This window comes from Micromys minutus, assembly GCF_963924665.1.
Source record: "Micromys minutus genome assembly, chromosome: 3".
NCBI lineage: Eukaryota > Metazoa > Chordata > Mammalia > Rodentia > Muridae > Micromys > Micromys minutus.
In genome coordinates this window covers 26,971,094-26,984,752 of record NC_137972.1, presented here as the reverse complement: position 1 = coordinate 26,984,752, position 13,659 = coordinate 26,971,094, and the positions used below count along the sequence as shown (strand labels likewise).

Here is a 13,659-nt window from a genome sequence, read left to right as displayed (position 1 = left end):
TAGAATGGGTGTCCTGACACTGGAAGAACAGTGAGGGATGGGGGAGTCAGCCATTGTTCTGGGGAAGTTGAAGTGCTCTCCTAGCTGGCTGGCCTAGTCAGGCATGCTCCTGCCTGTGTACAGGCCCAGCGGAAGGGGGCAGCAGTTCCCTTTAACATTCCCCTTCCGCAGACCCTCTGCTGTGGCTTAGGGAGACTGGTTAGAAGTTCAGGCATATTTTCATTTTAAGCCTTTCTAGTACCCGGGCTGGCCACTCAGCCACTGGTGAGGTCTAGGCTGAATTCAGGGCGGACAGATGAATGGTAACAATTTTAGTACAGTTCTGAGTAGACAGGCAGCAGTGTGACTTCTATAGGCCGAGGGATGGAGACAGAGTGAGCTAACACGGGGGAGTGAGTCATAGCCCTGGTTTCACATGGGTGGGCTTTGTTTCTGAGATCACTTTCTCGACCTAGAAACCTAGGTTTCCGAGATGAACCCATCTTTCCAGGCAGACATTAGAACCCAGGTTGCTATGGGATGTAAGGGTCTTACGGTCTCAAAATTTCCAAGCTCTAAACATGAACAACACAAAAGCTGCATTGTGCCTTTCTTGAGTCACCAAAATCTACTCTGAGTCTGACACTAGATCTATCTTTCCTTTCTTTAGGGACAATACAGATTTCTATTTAAGACAAAACAACTACAAAAGGTCTCAACCCTAGAGAAGTACTCTGAATTAGGCCTGCTTCCTAGGAATCTGACCCAGCTCCCAGGGTTCCCTCCACTGCGGTCAGGACTGAAAGTTAACACCACACTAACATTCACTATCTAATATGCAGATAATCCCATGTCCAGTACTTTGGAACCATTTCTGGGTTTTCTTGGTTTTTGTTTAAGGGGCTGGAGAGACGGCTCAGTAGTAAAAGCATATGCCACTCTCCACTGTACCAGAAGTTCTCAGCATCTACTTCTGACGGCTCACAATCTCACGTAAACTCCATCTCCAGGGACATCTAATAACTGGCCTCTGTGTGCGCCTGCAGTTATGTGCATAGGCACACATAAGTTTCAAATAATACAAGTAAATCTTTAAAGGTTGGTAGATTAGCATTTGAGAGGTAAGATCGCAGGTCTTGTTGTCCACGGCCTGAACTAGGCAAACAGAGAACTCTGGAAAAGGGATAAACATTTTACAATTGGTTGGTCGAGACAAAGTACCCACATCTCTCCCTTTATGAATGGAAAAAAAAAATACACATTGGGAACCCATGTGGGCTTTGCATGGTACTTTAAATTTTTAACTCTTCAAGCAATCTACTGAAACATCTCTCTGTTTTTCCAGTGGGGCATAAACTGCCTTATATCGCCTAGCCAGGGAGGGAGCCATAGTTGAAACTAACCCCCTTCTCTGAAGAGTAGTTGATGACTCTACCTGGGTTTCCTGTGATATGACCCTCAAAGCAGTGGGCGGAGCTGGGTGTGTCCTGTGTGGCTTAGCTTCAGAGAGTAAGGGTAAATTTACAGGAAGGGCTGGCCTTTGCCTACATGGCAGGAGAGAGGCTGGAAGGGATAGATAGCTCAAGGTTTGCTGAAACTCAAGAAAGGCTAGCCATGGAAGCTCACGCTCGAAGCTAAGGTGGGAGGATTACTGTAAGGTAACTCAGGGATACATATCGAGACCCTGTCTCAGGAGAGAGAAAAGCCGCTGGGGTAGATGGGGAGGTGAATTCATCATAAACCTTACAGTCACTGGAAAAGGGCTTCCTGGCTTCTGGTGTCTCACCAACAGTCACCTTTTCCTTTAATGCCTAAAGTAGCTCCTACAGTATCCTAGGGCCACAGTGGACCTCTGGCTAGGGAGTGGTGTAAACTCTCCCTTGCTGAGCCCCTCAGGGACTACAGGCAGGAGGAGGGTAAGTCCATCGGACTGACTCTGCATGTGGCAGCAGCAAGAATACCTGCCCACCTCACACCTACTTAACCTGAAACTTGGTGCCAGGACCATTAAAAAAAAACACAGATTTTTAAAAAAATATTTAAATCTATAATAAACATCTTTTTAAAAAGTATGTGTTTCTTTTATTGTAGTTTTCTTCTGAGGGTGTAGGAGCTAGGGGTACAGTTCAGTTGCATTCCCCAGTACCACATAAACTGAGGGTGGTGGTATACCCCTTTAATCCCAGTACTCGGAGCAACAGAAGCTCAAGGCCATTCTTGGCTACTTACTGAGTTGGAAACCAACCTGGGTGGGTTAAGTGAGAACCTAACCTACAACTCCCACAAAAAAGAAAGGCATATGATTCACCTTCCAAACCTTGGGGGCTTCCCTGCAAGGGCGTTGATCTCTTTGTGTTTTAAGGCAGGGTCTCACGATGTAGCCCTGGCTAGCCTGGAACTCAAAATGTCCAGGCTCGCTTGAATAACTACCCTCCTGCTTCAGCCTCCCTAGTGCTGAGCTTACAGGCATTAATCACCAAGCCTAGCTTTGAACTTAAGTTTTCAAAGGCGAAGGAGAAAGTTGTAGCCCCTAGGGACCACTGAGTTTTCAGGGAACAAGAGCCTTTTCATTAAGAGATAAGATCTGTGGAACAAAGCCAAGGCCTCCTGCAGCTGGCAGCTGCCTTCCCAGTACTGAAAGGAAAACGCCCTGGCTTCTGATCCTGGTGCTGCGCAGCCAGAGAAGGGGGGAGCTAGAGAAGTCATGGGACCCCCTCCCATCAAACATCACCCCTTTAGAAAATGAATTCTATCCCTTTGATAAAAGGAAAGACAGACATTTTATGCCTTTACCAACCCCGGAGGAAGGTGCGAGCGAGGCTTTTGAAACAGGAGAGCACAGGGCTGGAAGCTACTTTGAAGCCTCAGCTCACACTTGGCCCACACAGCTCATTTCTGTCAATGTACTTGTTCCGACACTAAGTGGTAAGTTAGTACTTTCTAAAGCAAGGCTCACGAAGTAGGTAAGAAATCTGATTGAAATTGGTGTCGACTACAATTTACAGCTGGTGAGATGTAAGCGCTCAGTCACCTCAGGCTGTTCCCCCTCTTGGGTGCAAACATATTTCTGGTTCACTGCAAACGTTCTGGGAGTGTTCACAAATGATCAGTTTTGGCCTCTTCCTCTTTCCCAGGGATCGCTTTGATCTTGCCTGGTGGGATTGCCTTTAGCCACTAGGCATATAAGGTCCTCTGCAGCCCCTGTCTTCTGTTGAGGTGACATTGCTGCCACAGTAACTCTGCATCTGAGGGAGCCTCTCAATCCTAGTGCCAACAAAACCACAATTTCCAGTATCTTGGCTGCTGTAAGTTAGCCCAGAGAGAGTACTCCCTTTCCCCAAGCAAGGAAAGCAAGTTCTGCTTTTTGTTACTGCTTTCTGAGCCATTGAGTCAATCTAACGCATACTGACCTGGAATTCACCATGTGGCTCAGGCTGGCCTCAGACCTTGCTGGGATTATAACACGAACCACCATGCCCTGGGCATAAGTTCTTATGATCTCATTTCTCTTCTACTTTTAATTGTTTAAGGACCAGGTACCACATGTCCTTATACACGGAGGGGGTTTAGGGGTGTAGCTCGGCAATAGAGCACATGCCTAGCATGCTTGAGGTCCTGGGTTCCATTTTCAGCACTGAATGAGAAGACAACTTATTATACGTCTGTGACACTGGAAAACAGTGCATCTTAGTTACAGAAGGGGGGGGGGTGCTGGTCTGTGGCAGCAGCAGGAGGCACAGTAGCTCATTGTGACATATCAGAAGCGCTGGTGAGCTCAGCCAACAGTGGGCAGATATGGCACATTAGATTTTACATTTGGAGAGTCAGTAAGATGTCACGCCGGTGACATGAGAATTCTGCCTCACAGCGGAAGCTGATACAGACTTTAATAAACACTAAGATGTGGCCAGTATGCGGCTACTTCTGGAACCGCACATTACTCCCATCCCCTCAGAAAGCTCCTGCACTGGAGCATCTTGGGAGTAGAAACACTGAAACCCCCAGAATGCCCTAGGTTATCACTGCTGCTTGATATGAAATGCAGCATACAAACTTAGAGATGTTGTATGAACACCATGTTCAGGGTTCTTCCTGAAAGCGGATCAAAGTTTAGGTTGACAAATAGCCCACAAGGTACTAGAGAAGCCAGTGGAGTCGGGTATGTTGTCACTGTCCCCAGAGGCCTGAGCCAGGTCCTACAGTAGTTCCTGTAGCAATGTGGAACCCATAATGCCGGAAGGCTGTGTTTTGAAAACCTCGGAACTAAGAACGCTCACACATTTCACATGCTGCGCACACCTGCCTGCATGGTAACTTAGGATCCAGCCGCAGGAACTCAAGGGTGAAAAGGCCTTGACCTTTCTGGTGTTTCCGTCTACCTCTCTCTGGTCCACAAAGAGTAAACAGCCTCCAAAAAATGTTACTATCAAACACCTCTTTAAAGACAGTGTCTCATGTGGCCCAGGCTGTCCTCAGACTCATACGGCGGTCATAGCTGCTCCTGAACTCCAAGGAGTGAAATTACGGTGAGCACAGCTTGTCTGGCTGACACTGGGCACAAAAGCATAATGTGCTCTGTGGAAGCACCAGTCATGTCACTCATATCGTGGACCCAGGATATGGGGACTGGATAATAGGGAAACAGTTCAGGACATAGTTTCTATTTCTCAAGCAGTGTGGGGTTCTTCAGCATTGGCTTGGGTAATACTGCTTTCCTCATTTGATAATGACACAAAAATGTCTCAAAGGTCAGTGATACTGCATGTCCTTAGGAAACTGTCCCCAAACTACCCCCATTTATATATTCATTTCTAGCCCAGGGCAAGGTTTTCTGAGAAGTGGTCTCTAAATAGGAGCCAAACAGCTCAGTCCTGATATTTCTAAGACTCTGCAAGGAAGTTACAGAGGTTGGAACTGAACAGATAGATAAGGGAGGGAGAAATGGCAATAGTTAGACCATTAAAACAACTACTTTGGGGCTGGAGAGATGGCTCAGTGGTTAAGAGCACTGACTGCTCTTCCAGAGGTCCTGAGTTCAATTCCCAGCAACCACATGGTGGCTCACAACCATCTGTAATGAGAGCCAATGCCCTCTTCTGGGGTGTCTGAGGATAGCTCCAGTGTGCTCATATATGTAAAGTAAATAAATAATTAAAAAAAAAAGACTAGTAATTCTTGGGCCAGGCGTGGTGTCACATTGTCACATGCCATTAATCCCAGAACTCACACAAGCAGGCAGATCACGATGAGTTAGAGGCCAGCCTGGTCTATGTGGTGGGGTAATAGGCCAGCTAAGGCCACATAGTGACTGCAGTACTATTTTTAATTAATAAGCCCTGTTGGCGCGTTCACTACCTCCTTAATGCTTCATGTTCCATGAGACCCACATACACAGTCTTTAACTTTAATATGCCTAGGTCACTACCTAACCTCTATGCGGTTAAGTCCACCTCCCACCAACAGTCTCAAGTTATTACTTACTAAACTCTATAGTCTATCTTGACCGCTCTGGACCCACAGGGCTTCTCAACTGTGTCTTTTATTTGTGAACACAAACCATTTGGGATGAGTGGTAAACCCACTGCCGAGATTTATTTCGTAATATTTAATTCAACAACTGAGACCCTGTCTTCAAATAAACCAGGCAAATTGTTCTTGCATTCTTAGATAAAAGACAACTAACTAGCCATGGCCTTCCATTTTGGCCTTTTGGATTTTAAACCTTAAGTTCATTGCTTAGGACTGTCTGACCTCAAGTAAAGATGGCGGTAGGCAAGTGTGAAAACGACCAGCGTCGCCTCCCTGTTTCATCTCAAGTGCACACAATTCAGCCAGCTTTTAAGGAAGCTGTCAAAACTAGGCAGTGTCATCCCTATGCCTCACCAAGCTCACAGCCTGGCCACTGCCAGGAACAGAGAAGGCTGTCAAGTTTGCAGAGCCTGCAGGAGAAAGAGGGTGGCTCTTCAGCTCCCTTGAGGTCACTTGACACACCTCTCCTGCCACCACGTGTCAGAGGGCGACAGGCAGAACCAGGTGGCCTCCTCAGGACAGGAGCTAGCCCATGCTTTCCGTCCACAGAAGAGTCTGATTGTCCAAAGACCCGATAAGAATTCAGAACTGCATCAGGGTGGCGTTGGCACACACCTTTAATCCCAGCATTCAGGAAGCAGAAGCAGGTGGATCTCTGAAATCAAGCCCAGCCTGGTTTACAGAGGTCGGGACAGCCAGGGCTACACAGAGAAACCCTGTCTCAAAACAAACAACAACAAAAAGAATGACAGAAACGTGTTACTAGTGAGACGAGAAATTCATTACCAGTGCCATACATGGCTGGGCAGCCAACAGCACCATTGTTGTTGGCTCTAGAAATGAAGATGTTTTTATTAAAGTCGGGCAACGGGCACATTTGTAAAAGGAGGCACATTCCTATTACTTAGTAGAGTGCTTGCTTTAGACCTTGGGGGCTATAGTTATGCAGAGCCAACTCACTCCTTTAGAAGACAGGCGGTCCAGCACCACTGTTCAAAACGGAAGGGGGCTCTGAAAGTCTACACTCAGCTTAGTTCACATTACCTTGGCTGTGATGAAACACCGTGACCAAAGCAACTTGGGGAGGAAAGGGGTTATTTGACTTACACTTCCACATTACAGTTCTTCATAGAAGGAAGTCAGGGGAGGAACCCAAACAGGGCAGGAACCTGGAGCCAGAGCCAATGCAGAGGCCATGGAGGGGTGCTGCCTACTAGCTTGTTCCTCATGGATTGCTCAGTCTGCTTTCTTTTAGAACTCAGGTCTACCAATCCAGAGACGGCCCAACCCACAACGGGCTGGGCCCTCCCCCTCCAATCAATAATTTTAAAAATATGTGTGTGGAGGCAGGAAGATCTGGTTCAAGGTCGTCCTCAGATAAATATGGGATTCAAGGCTAGTCTGGGAAACTTAAGACCCCATCTCAGCAAAAAGGAGGGGAGGATAGAAAGCATCCTGTTCCATGACACTCTTCATTTTCCTATAAAACAGAGACATGTACACAGGATTTGCCTGTCCTGCTGTTAGTGAAGTTGAGTTGTGTGCAGACAGTTTTAGAGGCAGCAAATAGACAAATGTGGTCTCCTTTGGTTTTACTTTATCAAAATGGTTTTGGACTCAATATCAAGCAGTGAAAATTAGTGTAGTTAACACCATTCTCTGGTGAAGACAGAATAGAGGAATTTCTCCACCAAGTTTGCAACTTCTGCATCTTGTCAGCAGGTGGCAGCATTGTCTATGGTTTGGTGGCTGTGTCGCAAGACCACCAGCCCTCTGGGCTAACAAAATTCTGCCAGAATCTAAGGGTTGAAAACTGGAACATTATTTCCTTCAAAAACTGGAGCTAACTTTTTAAGAAATGTACTTGTTTCACCCTTTGGTATGTGTACGTGTGTAGGCATGCGCGTGTCTGTTAGTCAGCAAGCATCGTTACCTGCAGAGCCATCTCAACAGCTGAACTTTACCAGTGAGGTGACTCCTAGCACTTTGTCTCTGAGGCGTTACTGTTTTATGCAGATCCTTCAGTTCTAGCAGTTCTGCTTTGTTGGCCCTGGGGGTAGGGTGCGGGGGGGGGGGGTAGCAACAGATCCTTTAAGACTCTCATTCCCAAAAATTGTCAGAGTGCTATGTTTGCAAAGTCTGGCAGATGGGGAGCAATTTTACAGTCCTCCACCAAGACAGAGCTAAGCATCCTGTTGCTGCGAAAGAAAAACCGAAAACCGAATCGGGAGTTCAAGTTTTTGCTTTAGTTCTCTTTTTAATTATCAAAGGAATGCAGTATATTCACTGCTCAAACGAAGACATCTTTGTAAAACCCAGTGGGGTCTGTGAGACGAGACCCTGGTAGGTCTAACAAGGGAGTGAAGCTTCTTGCACGCTGTAAACGCAGAATGTAGGCGAGGGGAAGGCAGCTGTAGACAAGCCAGATTCCAAGGCATCACAGGGAGGGATGGGTTGAGGGTAGAGAGGATGGGGTCTGGAGCAGCTACTGCTGCTGTGGGACAAGAGAGGGGAGACTTCAACGAGCCTGTGAGCTGGGTGAGCTCCAGAGATCTTGTTTGGTTTTGTTAGAGGCTAAGACAGACAGACCTCTAGTGCCCAGCGCTTGAGCATGAAGCACAATCCTATCCCCAGAACCGCCAAGAAAACTCTTAGAAAATCATGAAACCTCCCAGGAGAGATTACGGAAACCCGTTACAGAAACCGTTGCTGAAATACGTCTCTGAGGGACTGTGTAAGACAAAGAAGGGTTTGGAAAGAGCAGTCCCGGGGAAGAAGTCTGCAGCAAATGACAGATCCTCACTGCCCTGGGCACAGGGAGGGAAGGCCGCTCTGATAAGCAGCTTCCGGCAGCTTCACCTACGGCCTGGTGCAGGCTTTCACTTTATTTGTTGTTCTCTCTGTATCTCCATCTCCCTCCCCCACCACCCCTGTAAGTTTTCTCTAGTGTGGATTTTAAAGAACAGAGCTTTTCTGTGAATTTCACTTGAGGCAGAAATCCTTGGGGCTTTAGGCCTGAAATGTCCCATGCGGAGCCCTGCAGCTGGTACTCTAAGGGCCTGCATTCAGCAGTTAGTGTCAACACGGCTCTAACTCGAGGAGAAGCCTGGGCCTTCCGGGGAGGCAGATAGTGTCAGCTCCCTCCTGGGCCCTCCAGGAGGCAGCTGACTTCCACACCTGAAATCTCACCTCTTCGATGAAGGTGGGTGGAGCCTGGCTCTGGTGAGCCCAACATGACAGAAGTTTATATTTTAGATAACTTTCCCTAAACATCCACCCAAAGGATCCCACAACTCTAATAGGCTGGACAGAATGTTCTCTTGGCCCTCCCTCTGTTCCCCAATCGCCCAGTGCCTCCTTCAAAAGGTGCCTATCTACCCTAAAAAGGAACTTAGCATCTGCCTGCCTGCCTTCCTTCCTTCCTTCCTTCCTTCCTTCCTTCCTTCCTTCTTTCTCTTTGGCTTTTCTAGACACGTTGTGTGTGTGTGTGTGTGTGTGTGTGTGTGTGTGTGTGTGTAGCCCTGGCAGCCCTGGAATTCAATCTGTAGACCAGGCTAGCCTCAAACTCACAGAGATCCACCTGCCTCTGCCTCCCGAGTGTTGGGATTTGCACCAACACTGCCCGGCTACGTGGGCCTTTCTCGATTTCTTCTTCGTGGGCTGCCACAGTGGAGAACTCCAGGTTAGGTGGACATAACCAGAAACCTAAGCAGACATCAGCCCTACCTCACACATCCCTGCTGTCACTTCCCAGCCCCCAGCTACACTCACCCCACTTCCTCATCTGCCAGAAGCTAGCACAGAAATCAAGACCCTGGCTTGCAAGTCACTGCAAGCTCCTTCCCACCCTTTACAGGCCTGAAACGGCTGCTACCACTAATCTGCCCCTCGTTTGCAGCTCAGCAGCCTTTGTCCTCTAAGCCCCTGATAATGGTTTTACTAAAATCCCCTTTTGATGGAAAAAGTCCCAGCTGGACACTGCTGGACCCAGCATAATGTCCACGTCTGCAGGCCCCTCTGCCTACCCCACAAAGGCCTCTAATCAAGTGGAAAATGTGCTGGAGGCGGAGGTCTGGGGCTGCAATTATTTTTTAAGGGATTACGAGAGAAGAATAGGAGCAGCTAGGGCCGCCCCCACCTGCTTTTCCCTTGGTCCTGCTTCAGATGTGTACAGAGTCCAGGCATGGCCCTGCTCTCAGAGATTGAAGCCTCACTTCCCCCTTTCCCTCTGGAGGGGCAGCCACCTCTGAACACCACTGTTGCAGAAAGAGAGAGTTTGGATACAACTTTCGAGTCCTATTTTGACCCCATTTAAGATCTCATGTATAAAAACCACTGTCAAACAGGATCCTGAGTGTGGGTCGTGAACTCATTCATTAACCTCTAACCCCTGCCCTGTATGCCTAGGGGAGATCTGCCCAGTGCCCAGGCACTGCCAGGGTCTGGAGCATTCACTGGGGCTTCCCAAGCTTTGGAGGGCAAAAGGTCATGTTCCCACCTTGCCTGTTACCCTCCATCTCGCACACACACACACACACACACACACACACACACACACACACACACACACACACCCCGACCCTCCCTCAACACTGAACAAATATCCATAACCCCCCAATGCTTAATCTCAAGGTAATGTGTGGATAAGAGCTGCAGTATCAAGCACTGCTTACTACAATCTTTGAGAGCATGCACTCACAAGGGAGTTTGTATCTCACAGGGCATTAGTCACAAACTGGTGACAGCTCACAGCCTGGCCTTCCCCATCAGCCTAGGTAGCCCTCGTCCTTACTGATCCAAGCTGTCGGTGACAAATGCAGAACTGATGACAGATTTCTAACCCCGGACTGTTCATCTCTAAAACTTAAAAGTCAGCATGGAATTCACACTGAATGTCAAGCTGAGCAGCAACTTCCACTCCTTCCTCCCAACCTTTGATCAGAAACAAAGCAATTCTTCATCTAGAAGAAATCTTTGCTTTCATCAGTATAAACTGGCCAGCTGCTGATTGTAGCACACACCTGAATCCTACCAATGGAGCAAAGGCAGACAAATTGACCCAAGTTTGAGGACGGCCTGGTCTATCAGGAGAGTTCCAGAACAGTCAGGGCTTTGTAGAGACCCTGCCTCAACAACAACAGAAAGTGATTGAAGTAGATTCTTTCATTAGTTTTTGGGTTGGGTGCTGGGTGTGGAACCCCGGGCCTTGTGCATACTAGATATGCACGTTGGCTAGGTCTATGTCAACTTGATATAAAGAGGGAACCTCCAGAGAAAATTCTTCCTTACGATCTGGCTGTAGGCATTGATTGGAGGGGGAGGGCCCAGCCCGTTGTGGGTTGGGCCATCCCTGGGCTGGTAGACCTGGGTTCTAAAAGAAAGCAGGCTGAGCAATCCATGAGGAATAAGCTAATAAGTAGCACCCCTCCATGGCCTCTGCCTCAGCTCCTGTTCCAGGTTCCTGCCCTGTTTGGGTTCCCGCCCTGACTTCCTTCTATGAAGAACTGTGATGTGGAAGAGTAAGTCAAATAACCCTTTTCCTCCCCAAGTTGCTTTGGTCACAGTGTTTCATCACAGCCATGGTAATGTGAGCTAAGAAGCCCTGGGAAGAGCCACCTCAGAAAGATGTGGAATGTTCATGGGTAAATGTGTAATGGGTAGCTTTGACTACTAACTTGATACCTGGGATGCGAGCCTCAGTGAAGGACTGCCTAGACAAGATCTGTCTGTGAGGACCGCTTGATTACATTGATCGCTATGGGAAGAATCAGCCCACTGCAGGCAACACCATTCCCTAAGTATGAGTCCTAGACTGTACGAGAATGAAGAAAATGAGCTTCGAAGTAAGCAAATACTCTGTGCTTGGATTGTGGATGTGGTGTGACTACTAGTTTTAAGTTCCTGTTGCCTGGACATCCCTGCTATGACACACTATGAGCTGAAACAAACCCTTTCTCTCCTAGGTACTTTTTGTCAGGGTATTTTATCACAGCAACAGAAATGAAACAAGGACAATAGGCACAAAGCACCTGGCCCTGACTCCTCATTAGGGGAAACGTGTGGACATCAGTTTGTGTTGCAGAGAGCCATCCGAAAGCTTCACATTCCAATTCTTTTTTTAAAGATTTATTTATTTTATTTATGTGAGTACACTGTTGCTGTCTTCAGGCACCAGAAGAGGGCATTGGATCTCATTACAGATGGATGTGAGCCACCATGTTGTTACTGGGAATTGAACTCAGGACCTCTAGAAGAGCAGTCAGTGTGCCCTTAGCCGTTGATCCATCTCTCCAGTCCCCACATTCCAGTTCGTAACACCATTATTTTGCTATTTGTCTTTGGTCTCCAAGTTCTTCCTCCTTTTTAGAGCACATTGAATAAAGTAGTATTTTGTATTTTTAAAAAATTCAAACTGTCCTCTGACCTCCCATGCATGGGCACCCAGGCTCACACACATACACTCACTCAGCCAATCAATCAATCAACTAATCAATCAATGGGATAATTTTTAAAAACGTAACTTTTCCTAACAATATCAGTTTGGGTAAAAGGAAAACAGTATTTGGAAACACTGATTTTTTTTTCCAGCGCTGGGTATCAAACCGGGGTCTTGTGCAGCCTCTGAGCTGCAGCCTCTGCCCTGCAGACTCTAACTAGAGAGACAATGGTAGCAGTGCGCCTAGGACTTTTAGAACTTACGATGTAAATGCACCGGAGACTCCATGACACACAGAAATCCTCACAACTGAGTCCACAATGGGCATAGTGATTAGGAAGATGCATAGACGTGTCAGGCTGGTGTGACTCGGGAGAAAGAACTCAGAATGGACGAGGTCCTGGGGTATACCATGCCGCACTGTAAAACCAGACCAACCATAAAACCACACCATACTGTTTCACACCACACCATACTGTTCCATACCATACCACACCACACCACACCAACCACACCATACCACACCATACTGTTTCATACCATACCATACTGTTGTTCCACACCACACCACACCATACTGTTCCATACCATACCACACACACCAAACCATACTGTTCCATACCATACCACACCACACCACACCAACCACACCACACCACACCACACCACACCACACCACACCAACCACACCACACCACACCACACCAACCACACCACACCAACCACACCACACCACACCACACCACACCACACCAACCACACCACACCACACCACACCACACCAACCACACCACACCACACCACACCACACCAACCATACCACACCACACCACACCACACCACACAAACCACACCACACCACACCAACCACACCACACCACACCATACTGTTCCACACCACACACCACACCACACCACACCATACTGTTCCATACCATACCACACCACACCAACCACACCACACCAAACCATACTGTTCCACACCATACCACACCACACCAACCACACCAACCACACCACACCAACCATACCACACCACACCATACTGTTCCACACCACACCACACCACACCACACCACACCACACCATACTGTTCCATACCATACCACACCACACCAACCACACCACACCAAACCATACTGTTCCATACCACACCACACCAACCACACCAACCACACCAACCACACCACACCAACCACACCAACCACACCACACCAACCACACCAACCACACCACACCAACCACACTAACCACACCACACCAACCACACCAACCACACCACACCAACCACACCAACCACACCAACCACACCACACCAACCACACCAACCACACCAACCACACCACACCAAGGACTTCAAAAGGTAAAGAAAGGCTTGGTCGGAGATATAAAAAAGAAAAGAAAAAAAAAGAAAAGAAAACTGCCTTTTGATGTCCAAATGTAATGAGTCTGAAGTTCCCTGTGTCCCTGGTATACCTCAAATATCTGAGATGTCCCTGAGTCCGTGGCGCTTCTCCAGCAGGCCTTGGCAATGTGAGCGACAGCAGGAACCTCCCCTCCCAAGTCTCTGCCAGCTGACCTTCGTATGTCCCCATGCCTCATCACTCTTTGCCATCATCACTGGGAACATTCATCCCTGGCCTCACCTTTTGCTGACCGGTCATCACCAATTCGGCATCTGCATACCCTTCTGGGCACTTCTGAGCTTCCGGCTC

The 13,659-nt window shown here is 47.9% G+C and overlaps 1 protein-coding gene across 1 annotated transcript in view; it reads right to left on the bottom strand.

The window, feature by feature from the left end:
* Positions 1-13,659, bottom strand: part of WNT5B (Wnt family member 5B) — a gene marked incomplete at its 3' end in the record, with an annotated part of 107,453 nt that overhangs the window by 44,612 nt on the left and 49,182 nt on the right. The window lies entirely within an intron of this gene.